Source organism: Scyliorhinus torazame, chromosome 4 (genome assembly GCF_047496885.1).
Source record: "Scyliorhinus torazame isolate Kashiwa2021f chromosome 4, sScyTor2.1, whole genome shotgun sequence".
Classification (NCBI taxonomy): Eukaryota; Metazoa; Chordata; class Chondrichthyes; order Carcharhiniformes; family Scyliorhinidae; genus Scyliorhinus; species Scyliorhinus torazame.
In genome coordinates, this window is record NC_092710.1 from 49,968,521 (window position 1) to 49,993,131 (window position 24,611).

The 24,611-nt window shown below is 42.8% G+C and overlaps 5 non-coding genes across 5 annotated transcripts; 1 reads left to right on the forward strand and 4 right to left on the reverse strand.

Annotated features, from left to right (window-relative positions):
• Window positions 1-7,034: 7,034 nt before the first annotated feature.
• trnat-agu (transfer RNA threonine (anticodon AGU)) lies at window positions 7,035-7,108 on the reverse strand. Its single transcript has one exon. It is a non-coding gene; the product is annotated as a tRNA-Thr (tRNA).
• A 3,722-nt stretch (window positions 7,109-10,830) lies between these two features.
• Window positions 10,831-10,904, forward strand: trnat-agu (transfer RNA threonine (anticodon AGU)). Its single transcript has one exon. It is a non-coding gene; the product is annotated as a tRNA-Thr (tRNA).
• A 6,353-nt stretch (window positions 10,905-17,257) lies between these two features.
• Window positions 17,258-17,331, reverse strand: trnat-agu (transfer RNA threonine (anticodon AGU)). Its single transcript has one exon. It is a non-coding gene; the product is annotated as a tRNA-Thr (tRNA).
• A 3,231-nt stretch (window positions 17,332-20,562) lies between these two features.
• On the reverse strand, window positions 20,563-20,636 carry trnat-agu (transfer RNA threonine (anticodon AGU)). Its single transcript has one exon. It is a non-coding gene; the product is annotated as a tRNA-Thr (tRNA).
• Window positions 20,637-22,216: 1,580 nt separating this feature from the next.
• Window positions 22,217-22,290, reverse strand: trnai-aau (transfer RNA isoleucine (anticodon AAU)). Its single transcript has one exon. It is a non-coding gene; the product is annotated as a tRNA-Ile (tRNA).
• Window positions 22,291-24,611: the final 2,321 nt, after the last annotated feature.

Here is a 24,611-nt window from a genome sequence, read left to right on the forward strand (position 1 = left end):
CCTATACCCCTCCTGACCTAGTCAGACATTCTGATTTGCTCACTTCCAATCCCTTCCACTGGCCCCTATTACACAGCATCATTTTCTCCTCCTTTGGTGGACACACCTCCTCCTTGCATTGCCATGCGGTCTGAAATCCTTTGTCTGTGAACTCACCAGAATGAGACTGGCCTATCTCGACATTACAGTAACTAATACATCTAAAGTAACTATTTAATATCACGTTCGTCAATCCTTCGACAGGGCTGAAGCGAGGAGGAAATGCGATGGTGTAGGTGAGCAAAATTGAAGATGAGCGGAAAATGGGAGTTAAAAGGTTTGAAAAAATTGCTTCTGCACACAAGGGAAAAGAAGCTTTAACGTTCGTGTTGCAGGGATTGTGCCAACATTTTCTGCATTCACCATGAAATGTTGAGCATTACTCCAGCTGTTAATTTCAAATGAATGCACTGCTGAGATTTGAACACTGGATCTCCTGTTCACAAGACAGGCGCTTTAACCATCTAAGCCACAGCACCAGCATGCGAGTTTAGGGTGCAAGTTTAGAACAGATTTCAATCATTTTGATTCAACATCAGTTTTCTTGCCATCTCACACGGGCTTTCCGAGTGCATATTAAAAAATTCTTTGGAACTGTAAAATTGCATTTATTACTGGAAATGCTGGATTTGTAGCAGTTCTGCATGGGATTAGTAAACAAACAGGAAATGATTGGTCGAACTGGGAAGTGAGTGAACATGACCAGAAATCTATTGTGGTATAATACAGGACAATGTCAGGAGAGAATTTTAACATTAACTGAAAATGATGCAAACTTCTTGACAATTCTCCATGGCTGTTCCTCTTTAGCAAAGATGATATTTTCACCGTTCTTCCATTTTCCCTGACCCGTTCAGCATTCTTTATTCTTCTTTTTTGTTGTTCATTGGGAAGCAAACATCTTGAGCCAAAGTAAGAGCCCTGATAGGGACTTGAACACTGGATCCTCATAATAAAAGTATGAAGCTCTACCGAATGAGCTACCAAGGCCCAATCTTTGCTGGTTCTCATAAGTTACTTCAAAGTCTCATGAGGGATGTTTTGAATTTCCTTCTTTGGTGATGCAGCCTCTCCAGCTCATTTAACTCGCAGGCAGAGCAGCAGCCTCCGTTTGGCTTCCTTTCTCAAATTCTTCAGCTTGCACCAACTACTCGCTTCTTACCAGTGACTTGTGATGTGACAACAGTTGTTACCCCCGGTCCTGCACTGTCACTTCAAGGCTATGAAGATTACGTTTAATTCGTTGAAATATAAGTGGGAAGCTACAAAGACACAGATTGTATTGTGAGAGAGAGTAAAGGGTGTCATCTGGTGTTTGTTGTGGCAGAGTGTGAATGCAAGTAAGGTTAACCGGTCAAGTTGCAATGTGTAAAATCTCAAATTTTTGGGTGGGAATAGATTTGTCAGCACCAAATCTTCATGCAAAACGGACCGCTATTTCTCCCGCCCGAATTGTTCTTGCTAACGTACAGCAACAGAAATTGTTCAATATAAAAGCAAATTACTGCGGATGTGAAATCTAAAAGAAAAAGGGGAAAAGATGGAAAATCTCAGCGGTTCTGGCGGCATCTGGGAAGAGAGAACTGAGCAATTTTTTCGACTCAGGGTCACTCTTCGGCAGAGCAAATCAGTTAATCATTCAATCGTTACACTCTGTTGTCGTTGCTATACTTTTAAAATGTTCCTCCAGGTTTTCTTGAGGGAAATCCTATTATGCATTCAAAGGAAAATACCGCGGATGCTGCAAATCTGCAAGAGAAACTAAAAGTGAGAGGATAAAATCTTTAAAATTCTGAGGTTATCCGTGGTGCCAGATACAGAGTTAAAGTTTCAAATGCGCGTGATCCTTCTACAAGGCTGAAGCGAGGAGGAAATGCGATGGTGTAGGTGAGCAAAATTGAAGATGAGCGGAAAATGTGAGTTTAAAGGTTTGAAAAAATTGCTTCCGCACACAAGGAAAAGCGAGCTTTAAGGTTCGCGTTGCAGGGATTGCGCCAACATTTTCGGCATTTACCATGAAATGTTCAGCATCACTCCAGCTGTTAATTTCCATTGAATGCACTGCTGAGATTTGAACTCAGGATCTCCTGTTTACTAGACAGGCGCTTTAACCATCTAAGTCACAGCAACAGCATGCGAACTTAGGGTGCAAGTTTAGAACAGATTTCAATCATTTTGATTCAACATCAGTTTTCTTGCCATCTCATACGGGCCTTCCGAGTGCATATTAAAAAATTCTTTGGAACTGTAAAATTGCATTTATTACTGGAAATGCTGGATTTGTAGCAGTTCTGCATGGGATTAGTAAACAAACAGGAAATGATTGGTCGAACTGGGAAGTGAGTGAACATGACCAGAAATCTATTGTGGTATAATACAGGACAATGTCAGGAGAGAATTTTAACATTAACTGAAAATGATGCAAACTTCTTGACAATTCTCCATGGCTGTTGCTCTTTAGCAAAGATGATATTGTCACCGTTCTTCCATTTTCCCTGACCCGTTCTGCATTCTTTATTCTTCTTTTTTGTTGTTCATTGGGAAGCAAACGTCTTGAGCCAAAGTAAGAGCCCTGATAGGGACTTGAACGCTGGACCCTCATAATAAAAGTCTGAAGCTCTACCGAATGAGCTACCAAGGCCCAATCTTTGCTGGTTCTCATAATTTACTTCAACGTCTCATGAGGGATGTTTTGAATTTCCTTCTTTGGTGATGCAGCCTCTCCAGCTCATTTTACTCGCAGGCACAGCAGCAGCCTCCGTTTGGCTTCCTTTCACAAATTCTTCAGCTTGCACCAACGACTCGCTTCTCACCAGTGACTTGTGATGTGACATCAGTTGTTACCCCCGGATCTGCACTGTCACTTCAAGGCTTTGAAGATTACGTTTAAATCGGTGAAATATAAGTGGGAAGCTACAAAGACACAGATTGTATTGTGAGAGAGAGTAAAGGGTGTCATCTGGTGTTTGTTGTGGCAGAGTGTGAATGCAAGTAAGGTTAACCGGTCAAGTTGCAAAGTGTCAAAATCTCAAAGTTTTTGGGTGGAAATAGATTTGTCAGCACCAAATCTTCATGCAAAACGGACCGCTATTTCTCCCGCCCGAATTGTTCTTGCTAATGTACAGCAACAGAAATTGTTCAATATAAAAACAAATTACTGCGGATGTGAAATCTCAAAGAAAAAGGGGAAAAGATGGAAAATCTCAGCGGTTCTGGCGGCATCTGTGAAGAGAGAACTGAGCAATTTTTTCGACTCAGGGTCACTCTTAGGCAGAGCAAATCAGTTAATCATTCAATCGTTACACTCTGTTGTCGTTGCTATACTTTTAAAATGTTCCTCCAGGTTTTCTTGAGGTAAATCCTATTATGCATTCAAAGGAAAATACCGCGGATGCTGCAAATCTGCAAGAGAAACTAAAAGTGAGAGGGTAACATCTTTAAAAATCTGAGGATATCCGTGGTGCCAGACACAGAGTTAAAGTTTCAAATGCGCGTGATTCTTCTACAAGGCACAAGCGAGGAGGAAATGCGATGGTGTAGGTGAGCAAAATTGAAGATGAGCGGAAAATGTGAGTTTAAAGGTTTGAAAAAATTGCTTCAGCACACAAGGGAAAGTGAGCTTCAAGGTTCGCAGTGCAGGGATTGTGCCAACATTTTCTGCATTCACCATGAAATGTTGAGCATCACCCCAGCTGTTAATTTCCATTGAAGGCACTGCTCAGATTTGAACTCAGGATCTCCTGTTTACTAGACAGGCATTTTAACCATCTAAGCCACAGCACCAGCATACAAGCTCAGCGTGCAAGTTTAGAACAGATTTCAATCATTTTGATTCAACATCAGTTTTCCTGACATCTCACACGGGCCTTCCGTGTGCATATTAAAACATTCTTTGGAACTGTAAAATTGCATTTATTACTGGAAATGCTGGATTTGTAGCAGTTCTGCATGGGATAAGTAAACAAACAGGAAATAGTTGTTCGAACTGGGAAGTGAGTGAACATGACCAGAAATCTATTGTGGTATAACACAGGACAATGTCAGGAGAGAGTTTTAACATGAACTGAAAATGTAGGAAATTTCTTGACAATTCTCCATGGCTGTTGCACTTCAGCAAAGGTGATATTGTCACCGTTTTTCCATTTTCTCTGACCCGTTCTGCATTCTTTCTTCTTTTTTGTTGTTCATTGGGAAGCAAACGTCTTGAGCCAAAGTAAGAACCCTGATAGGGACTTGAACGCTGAACCCACATTTTAAAATTCTGAAGCTCTACCTAATGAGCTACCAAGGTCTAATCTTTGCTGGTTCTGATAAGTTACTTCAAAGTCTCATGAGGGAAGTTTTGAATTTCCTTCTTTGGTGATGCAGCCTCTCCAGCTCATTTTACTCGCAGGCATAGCAGCAGCCTCCGTTTGGCTTCCTTTCACAAATTCTTCAGCTTGCACCAACTACTCGCTTCTCACCAGTGACTTGTGATGTGACATCAGTTGTTACCCCCGGACCTGCACTGTCACTTCAAGGCTTTGAAGGTTACGTTTAATTCGGTGAAATATAAGTGGGAAGCTACAAAGACACAGATTGTATTGTGAGAGAGAGTAAAGGGTGTCATCTGGTGTTTGTTGTGGCAGAGTGTGAATGCAAGTAAGGTTAACCGGTCAAGTTGCAATGTGTCAAAATCTCAAAGTTTTTGGGTGGAAATAGATTTGTCAGCACCAAATCTTCATGCAAAACGGACCGCTATTTCTCCCGCCCGAATTGTTCTTGCTAACGTACAGCAACAGAAATTGTTCAATATAAAAGCAAATTACTGCGGATGTGAAATCTCAAAGAAAAAGGGGAAAAGATGGAAAATCTCAGCGGTTCTGGCGGCATCTGGGAAGAGAGAACTGAGCAATTATTTCGACTCAGGGTCACTCATAGGCAGAACAAATCAGTTAATCATTCAATCGTTACACTCTGTTGTCGTTGCTATACTTTTAAGATGTTCCTCCAGGTTTTCTTGAGGTAAATCCTATTATGCATTCAAAGGAAAATACCGCGGATGCTGCAAATCTGCAAGAGAATCTAAAAGTGAGAGGATAAAATCTTTAAAAATCTGAAGATATCCGAGGTGCCAGACACAGAGTTAAAGTTTCAAATGCGCGATATCCTTCTACAGGGCTGAAGCGAGGAGGAAATGCGATGGTGTAGGTGAGCAAAATTGAAGATGAGCGGAAAAATAGAGTTAAAAGGTTTGAAAAAATTGCTTTAGCACACATGGGAATGCAAGTTTTAAGGTTCACGTTGCAGGGATTGTGCCAACAATTTCTGCATTTACCATGAAAAGTTCAGCATCACTCCAGCTGTTAATTTCCATTGAAGGCACTGCTGAGATTTGAACTCAGGCTCTTCTGTTCACAAGACAGGCGCTTTAACCATCTAAGCCACAGCACGACCATGCAAGCTTAGCATGCAAGTTTAGAACAGATTTCAATCATTTTGATTCAACATCAGTTTTCTTGCCATCTCATACGGGCCTTCCGAGTGCATATTAAAACATTCTTTGGAACTGTAAAATTGCATTTATTACTGGAAATGCTGGATTTGTAGCAGTTCTGCATGGGATTAGTAAACAAACAGGAAATGATTGGTCGAACTGGGAAGTGAGTGAACATGACCAGAAATCTATTGTGGTATAATACAGGACAATGTCAGGAGAGAATTTTAACATTAACTGAAAATGATGCAAACTTCTTGACAATTCTCCATGGCTGTTGCTCTTTAGCAAAGATGATATTGTCACCGTTCTTCCATTTCCCTGACCCGTTCTGCATTCTTTATTCTTCTTTTTGTTGTTCATTGGGAAGCAAACATCTTGAGCCAAAGTAAGAGTCCTGATAGGGCCTTGAACGCTGGACCCTCATAATAAAAGTCTGAAGCTCTACCGAATGAGCTACCAAGGCCCAATCTTTGCTGGTTCTCATAATTTACTTCAACGTCTCATGAGGGATGTTTTGAATTTCCTTCTTTGGTGATGCAGCCTCTCCAGCTCATTTTACTCGCAGGCAGAGCAGCAGCCTCCGTTTGGCTTCCTTTCACAAATTCTTCAGCTTGCACTAACTACTCGCTTCTCACCAGTGACTTGTGATGTGACATCAGTTGTTACCCCCGGTCCTGCACTGTCATTTCAAGGCTTTGAAGGTTACGTTTAATTCGGTGAAATATAAGTGGGAAGCTACAAAGACACAGATTGTATTGTGAGAGAGAGTAAACGGTGTCATCTGGTGTTTGTTGTGGCAGAGTGTGAATGCAAGTAAGGTTAACCGGTCAAGTTGCAAAGTGTCAAAATCTCAAAGTTTTTGGGTGGAAATAGATTTGTCAGCACCAAATCTTCATGCAAAACGAACCGCTATTTCTCCCGCCCGAATTGCTAACGTACAGCAACAGAAATTGTTCAATATTAAAGCAAATTACTGCGGATGTGAAATCTCAAAGAAAAAGGGGAAAAGATGGAAAATCTCAGCGGTTCTGGCAGCATCTGTGAAGAGAGAACTGAGCAATTTTTTCGACTCAGGGTCACTCTTCGGCAGAGCAAATCAGTTAATCATTCAATCGTTAAACTCTGTTGTCGTTGCTATACTTTTAAAATGTTCCTCCAGGTTTTCTTGAGGTAAATCCTATTATGCATTCAAAGGAAAATACCGCGGATGCTGCAAATCTGCAAGAGAAACTAAAAGTGAGAGGATAAAATCTTTAAAATTCTGAGGTTATCCGTGGTGCCAGACACAGAGTTAAAGTTTCAAATGCGCGATATCCATCTACACGGCTGAAGCGAGGAGGAAATGCGATGGGGAAGGTGAGCAAAATTGAAGATGAGCGGAAAATGTGAGTTTAAAGGTTTGAAAAAAATGCTTCAGCACACAAGGAAAAGCAAGCTTTAAGGTTCGCGTTGGAGGGATTGCGCCAACATTTTCCATGAAATGTTCAGCATCACTCCAGCCGTTAATTTCCATTGAAGGCACTGCTGAGATTTGAACTCAGGATCTCCTGTTTACTAGACAGGCGCTTTAACCATCTAAGCCACAGCAACAGCATGCGAGTTTAGGGTGCAAGTTTAGAACAGATTTCAATCATTTTGATTCAACATCAGTTTTCTTGCCATCTCACACGGGCCTTCCGAGTGCATATTAAAAAATTCTTTGGAACTGTAAAATTGCATTTATTACTGGAAATGCTGGATTTGTAGCAGTTCTGCATGGGATAAGTAAACAAACAGGAAATGATTGGTCGAACTGGGAAGTGAGTGAACATGACCAGAAATCTATTATGGTATAATACAGGACAATGTCAGGAGAGAATTTTAACATGAACTGAAAATGAAGCAAACTTCTAGACAATTCTCCATGGCTGTTGCACTTTAGCAAAGATGATATTGTCACCGTTCTTCCATTTTCCCTGACCCGTTCTGCATTCTTTATTCTTCTTTTTTGTTGTTCATTGGGAAGCAAACGTCTTGAGCCAAAGTAAGAGCCCTGATAGGGACTTGAACGCTGGACCCTCATAATAAAAGTATGAAGCTCTACCGAATGAGCTGCCAAGGCCCAATCTTTGCTGGTTCTCATAATTTACTTCAACGTCTCATGAGGGATGTTTTGAATTTCCTTCTTTGGTGATGCAGCCTCTCCAGCTCATTTTACTCGCAGGCACAGCAGCAGCCTCCGTTTGGCTTCCTTTCACAAATTCTTCAGTTTGCACCAACTACTCGCTTCTCACCAGTCACTTGTGATGTGACATCAGTTGTTACCCCCGGACCTGCACTGTCACTTCAAGGCTTTGAAGGTTACGTTTAATTCGGTGAAATATAAGTGGGAAGCTACAAAGACACAGATTGTATTGTGAGAGAGAGTAAACGGTGTCATCTGGCGTTTGTTGTGGCAGAGTGTGAATGCAAGTAAGGTTAATCGGTCAAGTTGCAAAGTGTCAAAATCTCAAAGTTTTTGGGTGGAAATAGATTTGTCAGCACCAAATCTTCATCCAAAATGGACCGCTATTTCTCCCGCCCAAATTGTTCTTGCTAACGTACAGCAACAGAAATTGTTCAATATTAAAGCAAATTACTGCGGATGTGAAATCTCAAAGAAAAAGGGGAAAAGATGGAAAATCTCAGCGGTTCTGGCGGCATCTGGGAAGAGAGAACTGAGCAATTTTTTCGACTCAGGGTGACTCTTTGGCAGAGCAAATCAGTTAATCATTCAATCGTTACACTCTGTTATCGTTGCTATACATTTAAAATGTTCCTCCAGGTTTTCTTGAGGTAAATCCTATTATGCATTCAAAGGAAAATACCGCGGATGTTGCAAATCTGCAAGAGAAACTAAAAGTGAGTGGATAAAATCTTTAAAATTCTGAGGTTATCCGTGGTGCCAGACACAGAGTTAAAGTTTCAAATGCGCAATATCCATCTACAAGGCTGAAGCGAGGAGGAAATGCGATGGTGTAGGTGAGCAAAATTGAAGATGAGCGGAAAATGGGAGTTAAAAGGTTTGAAAAAAAATGCTTCTGCACACAAGGGAAAAGAAGCTTTAACGTTCGTGTTGCAGGGATTGTGCCAACATTTTCTGCATTCACCATGAAATGATGAGCATCACTCCAGCTGTTAATTTCCATTGAAAGTACTGCTGAGATTTAAACTCAGAATCTCTTGTTTACTAGACAGGCGCTTTCACCATCTAAGCCACAGCATCAGCATGCAGGGTTTGCGTGCAAGTTTAGAACAGATTTCAATCATTTTGATTCAACATCAGTTTTCCAGACATCTCATACGGGCCTTGCGAGTGCAAATTAAAATATTTATTGGCACTAGTCGCTGAAACTGTAAAATTGCATTTATTACTGGAAATGCTGAATTTGTAGCAGTTCTGCATGGGATAAGTAAACAAACTTAGGTGGATTGGCCATGATAAATTGCCCTTAGTGTCCAAAATTGCCCTTAGAGTGTTGGGTGGGGTTACTGGGTTATGGGGATAGGGTGAGGTGTTGACCTTGGGTAGGGTGCTCTTTCCAAGAGCCGGTGCAGACTCGATGGGCCGAATGGCCTCCTTCTGCACTGTAAATTCTATGATAATCTAGGAAACAGGAAATGCTTGGTCGAATTGGGAAGTGAGTGAACATGAACAGAAATCTATTGTGGTATAATACAGGACAATGTCAGGAGAGAATCTTAACATGAACTGAAAATGTAGCAAACGTCTTGACAATTCTCCCTGGCTGTTGCAATTTAGCAAAGATGATATTGTCACCGTTCTTCCATTTTCCCTGACCCGTTCTGCATTCTTTATTCATTTTTTTTGTTGTTCATTGGGAAGCAAACGTCTTGAGCCAAAGTAAGAGCCCTGATAGGGACTTGAACGCTGGACCCTCATATTAAAATTCTGAAGCTCTACCGGATGAGCTACCAAGGCCTAATCTTTGCTGGTTCTCATAAGTTACTTCAAAGTCTCATGAGGGATGTTTTGAATTTCCTTCTTTGGTGATGCAGCCTCTCCAGCTCATTTTACTCGCAGGCAGAGCAGCAGCCTCCGTTTGGCTTCCTTTCACAAATTCTTCAACTTGCACCAACTACCCGCTTCTTACCAGTGACTTGTGATGTGGCATCAGTTGTTACCCCCGGACCTGCACTGTCACTTCAAGGCTTTGAAGATTACGTTTAATTCGGTGAAATATAAGTGGGGAAGCTACAAAGACACAGATTGTATTGTGAGAGAGAGTAAAGGGTGTCATCTGGTGTTTGTTGTGGCAGAGTGTGAATGCAAGTAAGGTTAACCGGTCAAGTTGCAAAGTGTCAAAATCTCAAAGTTTTTGGGTGGAAATAGATTTGTCAGCACCAAATCTTCATGCAAAACGGATCGCTTTTTATCCCGCCCGAATTGTTCTTGCTAACGTACTGCAACAGAAATTGTTCAATTTAAAAGCAAATTATTGCGGATGTGAAATCTCAAAGAAAAAGGGGAAAAGATGGAAAATCTCAGCGGTTCTGGCAGCATCTGTGAAGAGAGAACTGAGCAAATTTTTCGACTCAGGGTCACTCTTAGGCAGAGCAAATCAGTTAATCATTCAATCGTTACACTCTGTTGTCGTTGCTATACTTTTAAAATGTTCCTCCAGGTTTTCTTGAGGTAAATCCTATTATGCAATCAAAGGAAAATACCGCGGATGCTGCAAATCTGCAAGAGAAACTAAAAGTGAGAGGATAAAATCTTTAAAATTCTGAGGATATCCGTGGTGCCAGACACAGAGTTAAAATTTCAAATGCGCGATATCGGGCTGAAGCGAGGAGGAAATGCGATGGTGTAGGTGAGCAAAATTGAAGATGAGCGGAAAATGGGAGTTAAAAGGTTTGAAAAAAGTGCTTCAGCACACAAGGGAAAGCGAGCTTTAAGGTTCGCGTTGCAGGGATTGCGCCAACATTTACTGCATTCACCATGAAATGTTGAGCATCACTCCAGCTGTTAATTTCCATTGAAGGCACTGCTGAGATTTGAACTTAGAGATCGCCTGTTTACTAGACAGGTACTTTAACCATCTAAGCCACAGCACCAGTATGCAAGCTTCGCGTGCAAGTTTAGAACAGATTTCAATCATTTTGATTCAACATCAGTTTTCCTGACATCTCTTACGGGCCTTCCGAGTGCAAATTAAAATATATTGCCTTTAGTGGCCTGGGATATCCCCTCGGGTGCCATTAAGACTGGTCCACTTTGTGGAAACCAATACCAAATGGCATCCTGGCGAGGTCTCCCAGGTGTGCATGCTGGTGCTGTGGCTTAGATGGTTAAAGCGCCTGTCTAGTAAACAGGAGATCCTGAGTTCAAATCTCAGCAGTGCCTTCAATGGAAATTAACAGCTGGAGTCATGCCTGACATTTCATGGTAAATGCAGATAATGTTGGCACAATCCCTGCAACGCGAACCTTGTATTAGTGAGAGGCAGCACGGTTTTGTGAAGGGGAGGTCGTGTCTCACTAACTTGATAGAGTTTTTCGAGGAGGTCACTAAGATGATTGATGCAGGTAGGGCAGTGGATGTTGTCTACATGGACTTCAGTAAGGCCTTTGACAAGGTCCCTCATGGTAGACTAGTACAAAAGGTGAAGTCACACGGGATCAGGGGTGAGCTGGCAAGGTGGATTCAGAACTGGCTAGGCCATAGAAGGCAGAGGGTAGCAATGGAGGGATGCTTTTCTAATTGGAGGGCTGTGACCAGTGGTGTTCCACAGGGATCAGTGCTGGGACCTTTGCTGTTTGTAGTATATATAAATGATTTGGAGGAAAATGTAACTGGTCTGATTAGTAAGTTTGCAGACGACACAAAGGTTGGTGGAATTGCGGATAGCGATGAGGACTGTCTGAGGATACAGCAGGATTTAGATTGTCTGGAGACTTGGGCGGAGAGATGGCAGATGGAGTTTAATCCGGACAAATGTGAGGTAATGCATTTTGGAAGGGCTAATGCAGGTAGGGAATATACAGTAAATGGTAGAACCCTCAAGAGTATTGAAAGTCAAAGAGATCTAGGAGTACAGGTCCACAGGTCATTGAAAGGGGCAACACAGGTGGAGAAGGTAGTCAAGAAGGCATACGGCATGCTTGCCTTCATTGGACGGGGCATTGAGTATAAGAATTGGCAAGTCATGTTGCAGCTGTATAGGACCTTAGTTAGGCCACACTTGGAGTATAGTGTTCAATTCTGGTCGCCACACTACCAGAAGGATGTGGAGGCTTTAGAGAGGGTGCAGAAGAGATTTACCAGAATGTTGCCTGGTATGGAGGGCATAAGCTATGAGGAGCGATTGAATAAACTCGGTTTGTTCTCTCTGGAACGAAGGAGGTTGAGGGGCGACCTGATAGAGGTCTACAAAATTATGAGGGGCATAGACAGAGTGGATAGTCAGAGGCTTTTCCCCAGGGTAGAGGGGTCAATTACTAGGGGGCATAGGTTTAAGGTGAGAGGGGCAAGGTTTAGAGTAGATGTACGAGGCAAGTTTTTTACGCAGAGGGTAGTGGGTGCCTGGAACTCGCTACCGGAGGAGGTAGTGGAAGCAGGGACGATAGGGACATTTAAGGGGCATCTTGACAAATATATGAATAGGATGGGAATAGAAGGATACGGACCCAGGAAGTGTAGAAGATTGTAGTTTAGTCGGGCAGTATGGTCGGCGCGGGCTTGGAGGGCCGAAGGGCCTGTTCCTGTGCTGTACATTTCTTTGTTCTTTCTTTGTTCTTTGTTTGTGTGGCCGTTAGGTTTCTGGTGCTGGGAGAATCCCACGAATGCATATGGCTCATTTTAATATGCAGGTCTGGATCACACCCAGTGAATCCAGATCGTGATGTTTCATTAAACCCTGCGAGGCATTCCGAGTATATAAATGTCGCGAGAGGCCTTTGCGAGATTCAATGACCTCATCCCGTCGCCAAATCGGGCACGACGAGGCTGCTAACTCGCACCTTGAAACCTATTCTCAAAACATTGCGACTGCATTATAAATACAGGATTACTTTTCTTAATTTACAGTTTCGCAATAATATTCATTGAATTCTTCCGTTGCCAGTAACTAATCTGGTTTCTGTCGACCTTTGTTATTTTGTTTTGTCTTTAGACTACTCCCTGTGTCAGTTCAGCAGGGTAGAAGTGCTTTTTTATTTCAGACAAATTGGGCAATGCTTTGATTTTTTTTTTTCTAACCAGTGCATTAGTTCATTGAACACAGTCTTATTGTACTGGTAGACCTGAGATTGCCCTCGGGCACAGAGGATGGCACATGATCTTTGCCCTCAGCAGTGTCACACTATTTTGTGTTTTAATTAGTTTAATGAAGAAGTCGCCAGACAACTGGTTACTGGGAAGTCTTGAAAATCATATTTTAGCAGTGGTGGTTTTGAAATGTTTATACATGTTGCTGTAATGCGGATGTTAACATTGCATATTCTACTTCTAGTTACTTGAAGCAGTTACTTCTCAATTTTACTGTTACAAAAATTAAACCCCATCCTGAATTATCCCAGACAAACTTTGTCCCAAAATTCCAACAATGATTATTGCATGTGAAATGTCCAGGTATGAATGTCCCCTTGGAGTAATTCCTCACTCTCCTCTAGAAGATGCTGTGGCCCTTGGTCAATGTCTCCCCACTCAATCAGTTCACAATAGGGCATTGAACACCGGAAGACTGAAATCCATTCCCAACCTGAGCAATAGTGCCCAAAGGTCTGCAACCCCTACTTACTGGTTCTAAAAGATAATTACAATGACAATTAATCAGCATTTGTTTCCAGTGCTTGTAGTGATATCACTTTAAAAATAAATATTGGGTGCGATTTAACGGAAATGAAATAGAGTCCCATTTTGAGCGCGACTAGCCGGGTGTTTCCCCGCACTGGCAGCGCTGAGAACAACCCCGCTATTAAACGAGGATATCCAACCAAGGACACTATTGCTCAGTCCTCTCTTAGTCCCATTTCCTACAATAACGAGCTCCTATCGCCAGTGCTGGAAAAAAATCAAGGTGCCATTTTTCAATGACATCCCAATACCTTGAACCCCTCATCGCGACCTCCAGACCCCACAACTCCAATACAAGGGGTCATCGAGCCTCCCACCTCAAAAGGGCAGACACCCCCAGGCCCGATCCCTGGCACAGGCAAAATTCCAACCAGGCACCTTGGCACTGCCAACTTTGAACCTTGGCAGTGTCCCTGTCAGGTGTAGTGATGGCACCCAGGTAGAACTACCAGGATGCCCAGATGGAGTGCCAGGCTGGCAGTGTTAAGGTGCCCATTTGACAGCAGTGCCAGGGTACCATTCCGCCCAGAGGCTGACCACCCAGGAACCTCCGATCACCTTGGGGACCCCCCTGAAAATGCCATTCCGCCGGACCCACGTTTTTGGAGACCAGTGCTAAATGGTGCCCGCCCGGGGTCTCCGAGGCGAGGGGATTCAATCCCGGACACTTGGTAGATCTGGCTGTAAACATTACTATATTTTTAAAAATTTCCAATTAAGGGGCAATTTATCATGGTCAATCCACCTACCCTACACATCTTTTGGGTTGTGGGGGTGAGCCCCATGCAGACACGGGGAGAATGTGCAAACTCCACACGGACAGTGGCGCAGGGCTGGGATCGAACCCGGTTGCTCGACGCCATAAGACAGCTAATAACTGTTGGAATCTGGGGGGCTGGATTTTATGGTTTCCTCCCTACCCTGAAGCTGTCCACAATTATATAGGGGCGGGCTAGCTTAGGCCTCACGCTAGTGAGGCCATTAAGTGGTGGGAGAGTTCAGGAGCAGGAGGGGGAGCTAGGCAGAACAATTTGCTTGGACCCTGGCAGGAATGTGAGATGGAGAAGTTGCGCTCTCAATGGCCCCCTTTCCATAACCGGCACCTTCCACTATGACGCCCCCCCCCATGTCGCCAGGTCTGACTTCCAAGGTTGCTTTGTCGCCCTGGGCTTTGCCTCCCTCCCACCGCCGCACTTACCTGGTTCTGAGCTCCAGAATTAGGTTTTGGGGACTGCTGGTAATCCCAATCCTGGCCACCATTGTTACTGGCGATGCTAGGACTAAGCTGTGGGCTAAGCAGATTGGCTGGCAGCTCTTTGAGGTAGGACTTCCATCTGAGGGAGGAGAAACCCCACCACCTGAAAAATCCCATTGAAGGTCTTTAATATCCGCTTGAACTAAGTGCAAGCAAAGAGTGGTGGCTGGGGGCGGGGGCGGGGGGGGGGGGGGGGGGGGCGGGCGGGAAACAAATCCTGGCCTTGTCGGTGATGCAAACATCCCATGAAAGATAAAAAGTTGGCACCTGCACACAAGGCAGCACTCCGCATTGGACTGTTGGCCTAGACTTGTGTTCAGTTCTTCATGTTTCTTCATGGGGCAGTGCGGTGGCACAGATGTTAGCACTGCTGCTTCACTGTGTCAGGACCCGGGTTCAATTCCGGCCTTGGGTGACTATACGCTTTTTGCTATGTCTCTGTGGGTTTCCTCCGGGCGTTCCGGTTTCCTCCCACAGTCCAAATATGTGCAGGTTAGGTGCATTGGCCATGCTAAAGTTGCGCCTTAGTGTCCAGGAATGGGCAGGTGGAAACCAGAATGTTAACTTAGAAGGTATAATAACTGAATATAAGAATTGGCAAGTCATGTTGCAGCTGTATAGAACCTTAGTTAGGCCACACTTGGAGTATAGTGTTCAATTCTGGTCGCCACACTACCAGAAGGATGTGGAGGCTTTAGAGAGAGTGCAGAAGAGATTTACCAGAATGTTGCCTGGTATGGAGGGCATTAGCTATGAAGAGCGGTTGAATAAACTCGGTTTGTTCTCACTGGAACGAAGGAGGTTGAGGGGTGACCTGATAGAGGTCTACAAAATTATGAGGGGCATAGACAGAGTGGATAGTCAGAGGCTTTTCCCCGGGGTAGAGGGGTCAAGGTTTAGAGTAGATGTATGAGGCAAGTTTTTTACACAGAGGGTAGTGTGTGCCTGGAACTCGCTACCGGAGGAGGTGGTGGAAGCAGGGACGATAGTGACGTTTAAGGGGCATCTTGACAAATACATGAATAGAATGGCAATAGAGGGATACGGACCCAGGAAATGTAGAAGATTGTAGCTTAGTCGGGCAGCATGGTCGGCACGGGCTTGGAGGGCCGAAGGGCCTGTTCCTGTGCTGTACATTTCTTTGTTCTTTGTTCTTTGTATTCATGGGCACTGGTCATTGGAACTGTAAAATTGCATTTATTACTGGAAATGCTGGATTTGTAGCAGTTCTGCATGGGATAAGTAAACAAACAGGAAATGATTGGTGGAACTGGGAAGTGAGTGAACATGACCAGAAATCTATTGTGGTATAATACAGGACAATGTCAGGAGAGAAGTTTAACATGAACTGAAAATGTAGCAAACTTGTTGACAATTCTCAATGGCTGTTGCACTTTAGCAAAGATGATATTGTCACCGTTCTTCCATTTTCCCTGACCCGTTCTGCATTCTTTATTCTTCCTTTTTCTTGTTCACTGGGAAGCAAACGTCTTGAGCCAAAGTAAGAACCCTGATAGGGACTTGAATGCTGGACCCTCATATTAAAAGTCTGAAGCTCGACCGAATGAGCTACCAAGGTCTAATCTTTGCTGGTTCTCACAAGTTACTTCAAAGTCTCAAGAGGGATGTTTTGTATTTCCTTCTTTGGTGATGCAGCCTCTCCAGCTCATTTTACTCGCAGGCACAGCAGCAGCCTCCGTTTGGCTTCCTTTCACAAATTCTTCAGCTTGCACCAACTACTCGCTTCTTACCAGTGACTTGTGATGTGACATCAGTTGTTTCCCCCGGACCTGCACTGTCACTTCAAGGCTTTGAAGGTTACGTTTAATTCGGTGAAATATAAGTGGGAAGCTACAAAGACACAGATTGTATTGTGAGAGAGAGTAAACGGTGTCATCTGGCGTTTGTTGTGGCAGAGTGTGAATGCAAGTAAGGTTAACCGGTCAAGTTGCAAAGTGTCAAAATCTCAAAGTTTTTGGGTGGAAATAGATTTGTCAGCACCAAATCTTCATGCAAAACGGACCGCTATTTCTTCCGCCCGAATTGTTCTTGCTAACGTACAGCAACAGAAATTGTTCAATATTAAAGCAAATTACTGCGGATGTGAAATCTCAAAGAAAAAGGGGAAAAGATGCAAAATCTCAGCGGTTCTGGCGGCATCTGGGAAGAGAGAACTGAGCAATTTTTTCGACTCAGGGTCACTCTTCGGCAGAGCAAATCAGTTAATCATTCAATCGTTACACTCTGTTGTCGTTGCTATACTTTTAAAATGTTCCTCCAGGTTTTCTTGAGGTAAATCCTATTATGCATTCAAAGGAAAATACCGCGGATGCTGCAAATCTGCAAGAGAAACTAAAAGTGAGAGGATAAAATCTTTAAAATTCTGAGGTTATCCGTGGTGCCAGACACAGAGTCAAAGTTTCAAATGCGCGATATCCTTCTACAAGACTGAAGCGAGGAGGAAATGCGATGGTGTAGGTGAGCAAAATTGAAGATGAGCGGAAAATGTGAGTTTAAAGGTTTGAAAAAATTGCTTCAGCACACAAGTGAAAGCAAGCTTTAAGATCCACGTTGCAGGGATTGTGCCAACATTTTCTGCATTTACCATGAAATGTTCAGCATCACTCCAGCTGTTAATTTCCATTGAAGGCACTGCTGAGATTTGAACTCAGGATCTCCTGTTTACTAGACAGGCGCTTTAACCATCTAAGCCACAGCACCAGCATGCAAAGCTCGCGTGCAAGTTTAGAACAGATTTCAATCATTTTGATTCAACATCAGATTTCTTGCCATCTCATACGGGCCTTCCGAGTGCATATTAAAACATTCTTTGGAACTGTAAAATTGCATTTATTACTGGAAATGCTGGATTTGTAGCAGTTCTGCATGGGATTAGTAAACAAACAGGAAATGATTGGTCGAACTGGGAAGTGAGTGAACATGACCAGAAATCTATTGTGGTACAATCCAGGACAATGTCAGGAGAGAATTTTAACATTAACTGAAAATGATGCAAACTTCTTGACAATTCTCCATGGCTGTTGCTCTTTAGCAAAGATGATATTGTCACCGTTCTTCCATTTTCCCTGACCCGTTCTGCATTCTTTATTCTTCTTTTTTGTTGTTCATTGGGAAGCAAACATCTTGAGCTAAAGTAAGAGCCCTGATACGGACTTGAACGCTGGACCCTCATAATAAAAGTCTGAAGCTCTACCGAATGAGCTACCAAGGCCCAATCTTTGCTGGTTCTCATAATTTACTTCAACGTCTCATGAGAGATGTTTTGAATTTCCTTCTTTAGTGATGCAGCCTCTCCAGCTCATTTAACTCGCAGGCACAGCAGAAGCCTCCGTTTGGCTTCCTTTCACAAATTCTTCAGCTTGCATCAACTAATCGCTTCTTACCAGTCACTTGTGATGTGACAACAGCTGTCACCCCCGGACCTGCACTGTCACTTCAAGGCTTTGAAGATTACGTTTAATTCGGTGAAATATAAGTGGGAAGCTACAAAGACACAGATTGTATTGTGAGAGAGAGTAAAGGGTGTCATCTGGTGTTTGTTGTGGCAGAGTGTGAATGCAAGTAAGGTAAACCGGTCATGTTGCAAAGTGTCAAAATCTCAAGGTTTTTGGGTGGGAATAGATTTGTCAGCACCAAATCTTCATGCAAAACGGACCGCTATTTCTCCCGCCCGAATTGTTCTTGCTAACGTACAGCAACAGAAATTGTTCAATATAAAAGCAAATTACTGCGGATGTGAAATCTCAAAGAAAAAGGGGAAAAGATGGAAAATCTCTGCGGTTCTGGCGGCATCTGGGAAGAGAGAACTGAGCAATTTTTTCGACTCAGGGTGACTCTTCGGCAGAGCAAATCAGTTAATCATTCAATCGTTACACTCTGTTGTCGTTGCTATACTTTTAAAATGTTCCTCCAGGTTTTCTTGAGGTAAATCCTATCATGCATTCAAAGGAAAATACCGCGGATGCTGCAAATCTTCAAGAGAAACTAAAAGTGAGAGGATAAAATCTTTAAAATTCTGAGGTTATCCGTGGTGCCAGACACAGAGTTAAAGTTTCAAATGCGCGATATCCTTCTACAAGGCTGAAGCGAGGAGGAAATGCGATGGTGTAGGTGAGCAAAATTGAAGATGAGCGGAAAATGTGAGTTTAAAGGTTTGAAAAAATTGCTTCAGCACACAAGGGAAAGCGAGCTTTAAGGTTCGCATTGCAGGGATTGTGCCAACATTTTCTGCATTTACCATGAAAAGTAAAGCATTACTCTAGCTGTTAATTTCCATTGAAGGCACTGCCAAGATTTGAACTCAGGATCTCCTGTTTACTGGACAGGCGCTTTAACCATCTAAGCCACAGCACCAGCATGCAAGCTTAGCGTTCAAGTTTAGAACAGATTTCAATCATTTTGAGTCAACATCAGTTTTCCTGACATCTCATACGGGCCTTCCGAGTGCATATTAAAACATTCTTTGGAACTGTAAAATTGCATTTATTACTGGAAATGCTGGATTTGTAGCAGTTCTGCATGGGATAAGTAAACAAACAGGAAATGATTGGTGGAACTGGGAAGTGAGTGAACATGACCAGAAATCTATTGTGGTATAATACAGGACAATGTCAGGAGAGAATTTTAACATGAACTGAAAATGTAGCAAACTTGTTGACAATTCTCAATGGCTGTTGAACTTTAGCAAAGATGATATTGTCACCGTTCTTCCATTTTCCCTGACCCGTTCTGCATTCTTTATTCTTCTTTTTTGTTGTTCATTGGGAAGCAAACGTCTTGAGCCAAAGTAAGAGCCCTGATAGGGACTTGAACGCTGGACCCTCATAATAAAAGTCTGAAGCTCTACCGAATGAGCTACCAAGGACTAATCTTTGCTGGTTCTCATAATTTACTTCAACGTCTCATGAGGGATGTTTTGAATTTCCTTCTTTGGTGATGCAGCCTCTCCAGCTCATTTTACTCGCAGGCAGAGCAGCAGCCTCCGTTTGGCTTCCTGTCACAAATTCTTCAGCTTGCACCAACTACTCGCTTCTTACCAGCGACTTGTGATGTGACATCAGTTGTTACCCCCGGACCTGCACTGTCACTTCAAGGCTTTGAAGGTTACGTTTAATTCGGTGAAATATAAGTGGGAAGCTAAAAAGACACAGATTGTATTGTGAGAGAGAGTAAACGGTGTCATCTGGCGTTTGTTGTGGCAGAGTGTGAATGCAAGTAAGGTTAACCGGTCAAGTTGCAAAGTGTCAAAATCTCAAAGTTTTTGGGTGGAAATAGATTTGTCAGCACCAAATCTTCATGCAAAACGGACCACTATTTCTCCCACCCGAATTGTTCTTGCTAACGTACAGCAACAGAAATTGTTCAATATTAAAGCAAATTACTGCGGATGTGAAATCTCAAAGAAAAAGGGAAAAAGATGGAAAATCCAGCGGTTCTGGCGGCATCTGGGAAGAGAGAACTGAGCAATTTTTTCGACTCAGGGTCACTCTTCGGCAGAGCAAATCAGTTAATCATTCAATCGTTACACTCTGTTGTCGTTGCTATACTATTAAAATGTTCCTCCAGGTTTTCTTGAGGTAAATTCTATTATGCATTCAAAGGAAAATACCGCGTATGCGGCAAATCTGCAAGAGAAACTAAAAGTGAGAGGATAAAATCTTTAAAATTCTGAGGTTATCCGTGGTGCCAGACACAGAGTTAAAGTTTCAAATGCGCGATATCCTTCTACAGGGCTGAAGCGAGGAGGAAATGCGATGGTGTAGGTGAGCAAAATTGAAGATGAGTTGAAAATAGGAGTTCAAAGATTTGAAAAAAGTGCTTCAGCACACAGGGGAAAACGAGCTTTAAGGTTCGCGTCGCAGGGATTGTGCCAACATTTACTGCATTCACCTTGAAATGTTGAGCATGACTCCAGCTGTTAATTTCCATTGAAGACACTGCTGAAATTTGAACTCAGGACCTCCTGTTTACTGGACAGGCGCTTTAACCATCTAAGCCACAGCACCAGCATGCAAGCTTAGCTTGCAAGTTTAGAACAGATTTCAATCATTTTGATTCAACATCAGTTTTCCTGACATCTCATACGGGCCTTCCGAGTGCAAATTAAAATTTTCATTGGCACTGGTCTTTGAAACTGTAAAATTGCACTTATTACTGGAAATGCTGGATTTGTAGCAGTTCTGCATGGGATAAGTAAACAAACAGGAAATGATTGGTCGAACTGGGAAGTGAGTGAACATGACCCGAAATGTATTGTGGTATAATACAGGACAATGTCAGGAGAGAATTTTAACATGAACTGAAAATGATGCAAACTTCTTGACAATTCTCCATGGCTGTTGCTCTTTAGCAAAGATGATAGTGTCACCATTCTTCCATTTTCCCTGACCCGTTCTGCATTCTTTATTTTTCTATTTTGTTGTTCATTTGGAAACAAACGTCTTGAGCCAAAGTAAGAGCCCTGATAGGGACTTGAAAGCTGGGTCCTCATATTAAAATTCTGATGCTCTACCGAATGATCTACCACGGCCTAATCTTTGCCGGTTCTCATAAGTTACTTCAAAGTCTCTTGAGGGATGTTTTTAATTTCCTTTTTGGTGATGCATCCTCGCCAGCTCATTTTACTCGTAGGCATAGCAGCAGCCTCCGTTTGGCTTCCTTTCACAAATTCTTCAGCTTGCATCAACTACTCGTTTCTTACCAGTGACTTGTGATGTGACATCAGTTGTTACCCCCGGACCTGCACTGTCACTTCAAGGCTTTGAAGATTACGTTTAATTCGGTGAAATATAAGTGGGAAGCTACAAAGACACAGATTGTATTGTGAGAGAGAGTAAAGGGTGTCATCTGGTGTTTGTTGTGGCAGAGTGTGAATGCAAGTAAGGTTAACCAGTCACGTTGCAAAGTGTCAAAATCTCAAAGTTTTTGGGTGGAAATAGATTTGTCAGCACCAAACCTTCATGCAAAACGGACCGCTATTTATCCCGCCCGAATTGTTCTTGCTAACGTGTAGCAACAGAAATTGTTCAATATTAAAGCAAATTACTGCGGATGTGAAATCTCAAAGAAAAAGGGGAAAAGATGGAAAATCTCAGCGGTTCTGGCGGCATCTGTGAAGAGAGAACAGAGCAATTTTTTCGACTCAGGTTCACTCTTCGGCAGAGCAAATCAGTTAATCATTCAATCGTTACACTCTGTTGTCGTTGCTATACTTTTAAAATGTTCCTCCAGGTTTTCTTGAGGTAAATCCTATTATGCATTCAAAGGAAAATACCGCGGATGCTGCAAATCTGCAAGAGAAAGTGAAGGTGAGAGGATAAAATCTTTAAAAATCTGAGGATATCTGAGATGCCAGACACAGAGTTAAAGTTTGAAATGCACGTGATCCTTCTACAGGGCTGAAACGAGGAGTAAATGCGATGGTGTAGGTGAGCAAAATTGAAGAGGAGCGGAAAATGGGAGTTAAAAGGTGCTTCTGCACACAAGGGAAAGCGAGCTTTAAGGTTGGTGTTGCAGGGATTGTGTCAACATTTACTGCATTCACCATGAAATGTTGAGCATCACTCCAGCTGTTAATTTCCATTGAAGGCACTGCTGAGATTTGAACTCAGGATCTCATGTTTATTAGACAGGCACTTTAACCATCTAAGCCACAGCACCAGCATGCAAGCTTAATGTGCAAGTTTAGAACAGATTTCAATCATTTTGATTCAACATCAGTTTTCCTGACATCTCATACGGGCCTTGCGAGTGCAAATTAAAATATTCATTGGCACTAGTCGTTGAAACTGTAAAATTGCATTTATTACTGGAAATGCTGAATTTGTAGCAGTTCTGCATGGGATAAGTAAACAAACTTAGGTGGATTTGCCATGATAAATTGCCCTTAGTGTCCAAAATTGCCCTTAGAGTGTTGGGTGGGGTTACTGGGTGATGGGGATAGGGTGAGGTGTTGACCTTGGGTAGGGTGCTCTTTCCAAGAGCCGGTGCAGACTCGTTGGGCCGAATGGTCTCCTTCTGCACTGTAAACTCTATGATAATCTAGGAAACAGGAAATGCTTGGTCGAATTGGTAAGTGAGTGAACATGACTAGAAATCTATTGTGGTATAATACAGGACAATGTCAGGAGAGAATTTTAACATGAACTGAAAATAAAGCAAACCTCTTGACAATTCTCCATGGCTGTTGAACTTTAGCAAAGATGATATTGTCACCGTTCTTCCATTTTCCCTGACCCGTTCTGCATTCTTTATTCTTCTATTTTGTTGTTCATTGTGAAGCAAACGTCTTGAGCCAAAGTAAGAGCCCTGATAGGGACTTGAACGCTGGACCCTCATAATAAAAGTCTGAAGCTCTACCGAATGAGCTACCACGGCCTAATCTTTGCTGCTTCTCATAATTTACTTCAACGTCTCATGAGGGATGTTTTGAATTTCCTTCTTTGGTGATGCAGCCTCTCCAGCTCATTTTACTCGCAGGCACAGCAGCAGCCTCCGTTTGGCTTCCTTTCACAAATTCTTCAGCTTGCACCAACTACTCGCTTCTTACCAGTGACTTGTGATGTGACATCAGTTGTTACCCACGGACCTGCACTGTCACTTCAAGGCTTTGAAGATTACGTTTAATTCGGTGAAATCTAAGTGGGAAGCTAAAAAGACACAGATTGTATTGTGAGAGAGAGTAAAGGGTGTCATCTGGTGTTTGTTGTGGCAGAGTGTGAATGCAAGTAAGGTTAACCGGTCAAGTTGCAAAGTGTCAAAATCTCAATGTTTTTGGGTGGAAGTAGATTTGTCAGCACCAAATCTTCATGCAAAACGGACCGCTATTTCTCCCGCCCGAATTGTTCTTGCTAACGTCCAGCAACAGAAATTGTTCAATATTAAAGCAAATTACTGCGGTTGTGAAATCTCAAAGAAAAAGGGGAAAAGATGGAAAATCCCAGCGGTTCTGGCAGCATCTGTGAAGAGAGAACTGAGCAATTTTTTCGACTCAGGGTCACTCTTCGGCAGAGCAAATCAGTTAATCATTCAATCGTTACACTCTGTTGTCGTTGCTATACATTTAAAATGTTCCTCCAGGTTTTCTTGAGGTAAATCCTATTATGCATTCAAAGGAAAATACCGCGGATGCTGCAAATCTGCAAGAGAAACTAAAAGTGAGAGGATAAAATCTATAAAAATCTGAAGATATCCGTGGTGCCAGACACAGAGTTAAAGTTTCAAATGCGCAATATCCATCTACAAGGCTGAAGCGAGGTGCAGGTGAGCAAAATTGAAGATGAGCGGAAAATGGGAGTTAAAAGGTTTGAAAAAAATGCTTCTGCACACAAGGGAAAAGAAGCTTTAACGTTCGTGTTGCAGGGATTGTGCCAACATTTTCTGCATTCACCATGAAATGATGAGCATCACTCCAGCTGTTAATTTCGATTGAAGGCATTGCTGAGATTTGAACTCATGATCTTTTTTCTATTAGACAGGTGCTTTAACCATAGAACATAGAACATAGACCAATACAGCGCAGTACAGGCCCTTCGGCCCACGATGTTGCACCGAAACAAAAGCCATCTAACCTACACTATGCCATTATCATCCATATGTTTATCCAATAAACTTTTAAATGCCCTCAATGTTGGCGAGTTCACTACTGTAGCAGGTAGGGCATTCCACGGCCTCACTACTCTTTGCGTAAAGAACCTACCTCTGACCTCTGTCCTACATCTATTACCCCTCAGTTTAAAGTTATGTCCCCTTGTGCCAGCCATATCCATCCGCGGGAGAAGGCTCTCACTGTCCATCCTATCCAACCCCCTGATCATTTTGTATGCCTCTATTAAGTCTCCTCTTAACCTTCTTCTCTCCAACGAAAACAACCTCAAGTCCATCAGCCTTCCCTCATAAGATTTGCCCTCCATACCAGGCAACATCCTGGTAAATCTCTTCTCTCCAACGAAAACAACCTCAAGTCCATCAGCCTTCCCTCA